Genomic DNA, 6575 nt, shown 5'->3' with positions numbered 1-6575 from the left:
CAGTTCTCCACGTCATGTCTGGGAGCACCAGAATGATACACAAAATGAAGCTCAGGCTTATACCACCACTGAGGGTTGGTTGGTTTAGCAGGAGGATCTCGTGGAGTTATCAGCTTCCTATCTATCAAGGAAGGATAGAGCTCAGCATATGTCATCAGAATTGGGTCAAAAGTTACCCTCTTCCTCTCGTAGTTGTTGGTGTTGGTGTTATTATTGTTACGAGGCTAGTAGGCCTGTTGTTGTTGACGATGTTGTTGTTGTTGTTGATGATGATGATGAACTCTGAAAGCAGGTGCTATATGAGCCACCTGGTGTTGGTTGATGGTAGGATGCACATCCTTCCTCCTTACAGAGGGTCGTCTTTTAGTATGAGAGGACACAACATGAGTCTCTCCCTCTTTCTTCCTAGAAAATCCTCCGTACTTCTTTTCTAAGGAACCGTCGTCTCGAGATAAACGTCCTTCATGGACCCCCTCTTCTAATCTCATCCCCATATTCACCATTTCGATGAAATCTGAGGGAGCGTTGGCAATCATTCTTTCATAATAGAAAGAGCTCAAAGTCTTCAAGAAGATCTTTGTCATCTCCTTCTCTTCTAGGGGTGGCACTATATGAGCTGCCAGTTCTCACCATTTCCCTTAACTGGTCCATGTCTGGAGCCATATCCATATTATATTTATATTTCTTGACGAAGGCCTCACCTAGATCATTGAAAGAGCGGATGCTTTCACTCTCCATCCCCATATACCACCGGAGTGTAGCACCTGTCAGGCTATCCTGAAAGTAGTGGATCAGCAGTTGGTCATTATCAGTCTGTGTTGACATCTTGCGAGCATATATCATAAGATGGCTGAGCGGGCATGTGTTTCCCTTATACTTCTCAAAGTCAGGCACTTTGAATTTGATAGGGATTTTCACGTTGGGCACTAGGCACAACTCAACAGTACTTTTACCAAAGAGGTCCTTCCCCCTCAAAGTCTTCAGTTCCTTGCGCAACTCAAGGAATTGGTCTTTCATCTCGTCCATCTTCTCATAAACGTCCGGGCCCTCAGACGGCTCAGAATGATAGATGGTGTCTTCAACACGGGGAAGGGTGTGCATAACGGGAGGTGGCACAGATAGGACCGGGTGATATGCCGGCAAAGAAGCGAGAGTAGGAGCGAAACCCTCTGACACGAAATTGGTAGGCATTCCCCAAGGGAACCCGGCTGGCATAGTCGGAGCAAAATGAGCTGTTGCAGCAGGCACGGTAGAAGTTGCTATCTCAAATATGACAGTCCTCGCGGGAGGAGTTGCAGGAGTAGGCGAAGCTTGGCTCTGGGCGGCTAGAACTGACTCCATCATGGCAGTCATCCTAGCGATCTCTTCCTTCCAGTCCCTGTTCTCTTGCTCTAGATGCTCCATTATCCTCGGATGATTGGCTATGGCATTATACCGGTGCATCAGCTTGTCTTCAAAATAAATGAAGAGCAAAGAGTTAGACCACTGATCAAGAGCTTAGAACAAAACCTGCTTATGCATATGATGCATGTAATGCTTGTGCATATGATTTATTTTTTATTAGAGGAACTTTATAGAGATCTATTTGCAAATATTTGAAAATGTTTAGATTTTAAGACATATATGGAATACTCAAAGCAATAATATTTGGGAAGAATTTTTACACCAAAGAAGTAGTACAGTTTTGGTAACCAAATAAAATACAAGAGAAAAGGAGAATAAACATCCTATGGAGCCCTAGAAACAATTGTCCAAAGCCCTCGAGATCGGAAGATAAGCTGCACGAAGCCTCTTCACCTCTCTCTCATAAGCTGCTTTCATATCAGCCTTCTCCTTAGCGAGTCGATCATACTTCCTCTCCTAAAACCTAGATGAGTGAGGAAGAAGAGAATTAACCACATCATCAGGCTCATCAATAACCTAATGCTCTAGAAATCCTATCACTGCATCCTTATCTTTGAGTTGCTGAAGTAGTTCCTCACGCTCACGAACCCAAGCACGCGACTGGTCTTCATCTCTCAACTCCTCTACTCCTTGGTTAGGGAGGGTTGAAGGCCCAACCATAACCATATGGGTAGGTCTCCGATAGTCGTATGGCATGCGATACTCAAGAGCTCTCTTCCTCACCCAAGAGGTGTAGGATTCCAAAGCAATGCAATTCTTTGGACCAAGCTCATTCCTTCCCTTCTTATGAACTTTGCGCCAGGCACAGACCATCCTATCCTTCAAGTTCTGGGGATCTTTACCCTCTTGAAAGAACAAGCCTTCCAACGAAATGTTGTTAGGTTTATCCTTTAAGGGGAACCCAAGCTGACGACGAGCCAAAGCAAGATTATAGTTAATTCCACCATATGTACCAAGAAGAGGCACATTGGAGAACTCACCACAAGAGTCAATAATCTGAACACCATCATAAACACAGTTATACCAAGAGATATCATCATTAGTGAGAGACATGAGTCTCGCAGACCACCGTAGACATCCCTTGTTCTCCTTGAAGGCAAACGTCTGAGGCAAGTGCGAAATAAACCACTTGTACAACAGAGGCAGACAACACACAATGGATCCACCACCTTTTGCATTCCTCATATGCAAAGAGAAATAAGTGTCACCCAACAGAGTCGGAACGAGATTAAGAGAAGAAAAAATCCTAATAGCATTCACATCCACAAAATTGTCTATGTTGGGAAATAACACTAACCCATAGATGAGTAGCACAAATATGGCTTCAAAGGCGTCCTCACTCATGGCCTTCCCAAACAAAGTAGCTTGGGCAATAAGAAAATCATATGGGAGACCTTGAATTCAACCTTTGGTAATCATATGAGCAACAATGTCAGATACATCTATGTGAAGCATATCAGCAGTCTCTTGAGAAGACGGAACCTTCTCGAAACCACTGAACGGTAACTGATCCAGAATAGGTATACCCACATGATAGGCATACTCCTCAAGTGTAGGCAAGAGCTGGAAATCCGGAAAAGTGAAGCAACGATACAGAGGATCGTAGAACTGCACCGAAACACTCATTAGGCTCTCATCCACCTTAGTAGAAAGAATAAATAGAAGCTTCCCATGGCGAGCTTTGAACTCCAAAGGCTCTAATACATAAAATGTCAAACTCCTTAACTCTTTCAAGTCGGGTTGTCTGAAATTGTACTTCTTCGTATTCCTTCTTTGCTTATCCATGTCTGAAAATTTGCAAATAGACCTCTTAAGTTCCTTGAAAATTTTCATTGTTGATGATATGGATGCAAATGAATGCATGAATGCATGGATGCAACAATCACACTCAAGGATCAAGCAAGTCACACCACCCAAAGATCACGGGATGGCTCAAGTTATCATCAATATCAATCATCCATTTTGGTGGATTATGGTTTACACCTTATCAACACCCAAGTTCCATTGATATTAAGGATATACGAGAACGGATCAACCGCGAATCACGGGTTTTTTGTAAGTCACGAGCATGGAGTCTTCGTTAAGAACCACCCAATGGGAGTGTACTATGGTTAAACCTGACAATCATGTTCTAAAAAGGTCCCCATAGTCATCATCTCGTCTTTCGGATATTATCAGATAAAACGACTACTCGTCCTCCAAAAATATTCTCAAGAGAGACTCTTATGAGTGTAGTATCGCGTAACAATCGTATCAAATCTTACACTTGAACGACCTTCGCACTGCGTCCTAAAATAGGCCAAGATGGGCTAGGTATGTAAGGTCCTTGGCTTCTAAGGTTTTTATTGGAAAGAGTAATGCCTAACCACGACTACTCATGTGACATTATTGATCCCAACAAGACCTCCACCAAGTGAATGGACTTGCAAGTTAACTCGTTAAGGAATAACTCCACACAAGTCAACAAGACTATGCCATTCTCCTATCATAAGTGCACTCGAGTTCGGGTATAGAACTCATCTCACAAGAAACCACCAAGCATACAAGCAATTGATATATCAAGCAATTCATACATTACAAACAATACAGTCATCCGAAATTTGCACAAAAATATGTCACAAATAAATATAAACATACAACACACATAAGCAAAAAGTAGGCTAAACCTACTAGGAAGTGTTCCCCAGCAGAGTCACCACTTTTCTGTAGCGGGGTATTCGTTACCTTTAGGTTTATTGACTAAACCAAAAGTAAACATACAATTCGAGTTGCCACCGCACTTTTATTTGTCCAAAGGAAAGGCTAAAAAGCGAACAAAAGCCAAGTAAGAAGTGTTATCAAATCAAAAACTAATAAAAATGTCAGATATCTGGGTAAGGGGGTTGGTTATGAAATGGGAAGGTTTTACGCACCCAAAACATCCTTAGTACTCTAAGGGAACCTCTTTTTGCAAACATGTGTTGTAGGTTGGTATTTGTGAAAATATGTGCAAAGGATTGGAGGGATGAAAATTGAATAGATTATATTTGCAAATTTGTTGTTTGAATGGATGAACCCATTGCCTACGTACCATCACAAAGGTAGGATCAAAACCTCGTAGTTCGGGGTAAAAATCTCAAAGATTGTTGAATTGATTTGATCAAAAGCCTTAAGGTCTTTTATTATCAAAGGGAGAAAACTCAACCTAAACTAACAATCCACCATGTGAGAAGGGCTTCAACATACTAGTGAGGGGTTAACCCTATAATAAGTATGGAAGACTTATAATCCAATCCCTAAGGATAAGGTGAGGATTACATCAACCACTATGATAATTCAAACCTATGGCTAATGTTTATGAAAAGGTTTAACAAAGGTGGTCATTGGTCCCACAAAAACAACTTGAAGTGAGTTAGATTTACAAGTTAGATTTATTTACAAAATGAAGTCAAAGTTGAATTAAGGTTTATTCATAATGAGTATTAATGAAAAGATTTTGAAAAGTCAAAGGCATAAGGCCTAGGTTTCTAATTTGAAACAATGTTAAAGTTTGCAAGAGAAGGATTTGGCTTGGGTTAGAGTGGGGAGAAGAAGAGAAGGGATAATCCTAAAGCATACAAAGATAAGAGAGAAGATAAAACCCTTGGAGTTCCTTTTCTTGAAATCATAGAGATGATTCAAGATGCTCCTTTCCTTTGGACTTAGCAACAAACAAGCAATCACACAAATTTGATTCAAGCTCCTAGGATCTCCATTTGGCTTGTCTCTCTTAACTTGGCTACTCCTGACAATGGTCCTCTTTTACTATCTCAAGATGGAATCCCTATCACACAAGAGCAAATATCAAAAAGTTCACAACACAATAAGAGGAATGGACAAAGAATAAGTTTTGGAAAGGAAGTCCTTTGAAGTCAATTTTGAAATTTAGCATTCTAAAGGGCATGAGGCCTAGTTTCTCTTCAACAAATTTAGCATTCTAAAGGCATGAGGCATAGTTGCTCTTGAACTCCTTTAAGCAAAGGTATGTCCTAATTCTAAGTCCTTTCTCCTTTTTGCATTAGGTTCACACAAAACAAAAGCAAAACCAACACAAGACAACAATATATTTATATACAATAATGAGCTCAAATGAGCAAAAGAAAAATGACATAAACATAAAGTATGTGCTCAAGTGAGCAAAGTGAAAAAGCAATATGAATAAATGAGCAAGAAATAAATGACATTAAAGTAAATTCCAAGAAATTAAATGCTCAAATTAAAGTTAGTAATTAGTATGGTTATGTTAGTTTGTCATAAGACAATTTAGCGCTATGTTAAGCAATCGTAAGTGGACTAATATAGTAGTCACACCTATTTGAGGCCGGTCAATAAAACTATAGGCAAATAAACATAAGTTAGAGATCATGACTAGTAAGCCAACCTCCTAAAACTTGCCATGCCAAAACAAAAGGGGAAAAGCCTTGTATTGACTTTAGGTTTTTTGCTTAACCAAGAAGCAACCTATCTTGGACACAAAACAACTCACTTAATCTTGGATCAAGTTGAGTTTGGTTTGGATCAAAGAAGGTTAAACCTCTCATTTGTCAAGACCAACCATAAGACATTAACTCATTGGCCAAATTATAAAAAGAAAGGGATGAAGATGAAATGGATGGAAAGAGAATTCAAGCATCAAACTCAATTGATCAAATGTGAACCAAGTCATCATCAATCAATGCTAAACAGAAGAGAAATGAAGATTACAAATCAACAAGTCATCCATAATTTTTTGGTATTTTTTGAATTAAAAATAAATGCAAAATAAAATGGACAAAATATGATCAAACCTCAAATTTATTTCAAATCAACTTCAATAAGTCAAATTAAATTCTCATAGGTCTAACATGGACAAATAAACTTTGACAAAGTTTTCTCAACAATCTTTGAAATCATAAACTATTTAAAAACAATTAAAAACAGTGAAAAATAACACAATATGAATTAAAATCTCAAATAAATCTCAAATCAATCAAGAAATTGATGAGACTATTTTTCATTGATTTATCATGATCCATAGGTGTTAGGAAAATATTTTTTGATTTTTCAAATATCAAAAAGTATTTTAAAATGAATTAAAACTATTAAAAACCAAATAATTCACAAAAAAATATTAAATGAAGTCACAAAAATAATTAAAAATCAAAATACAAAAC

This window comes from Lathyrus oleraceus, chromosome 5 (assembly GCF_024323335.1).
Source record: "Lathyrus oleraceus cultivar Zhongwan6 chromosome 5, CAAS_Psat_ZW6_1.0, whole genome shotgun sequence".
Classification (NCBI taxonomy): Eukaryota; Viridiplantae; Streptophyta; class Magnoliopsida; order Fabales; family Fabaceae; genus Lathyrus; species Lathyrus oleraceus.
Note: the sequence above shows the minus strand (reverse complement) of the source record.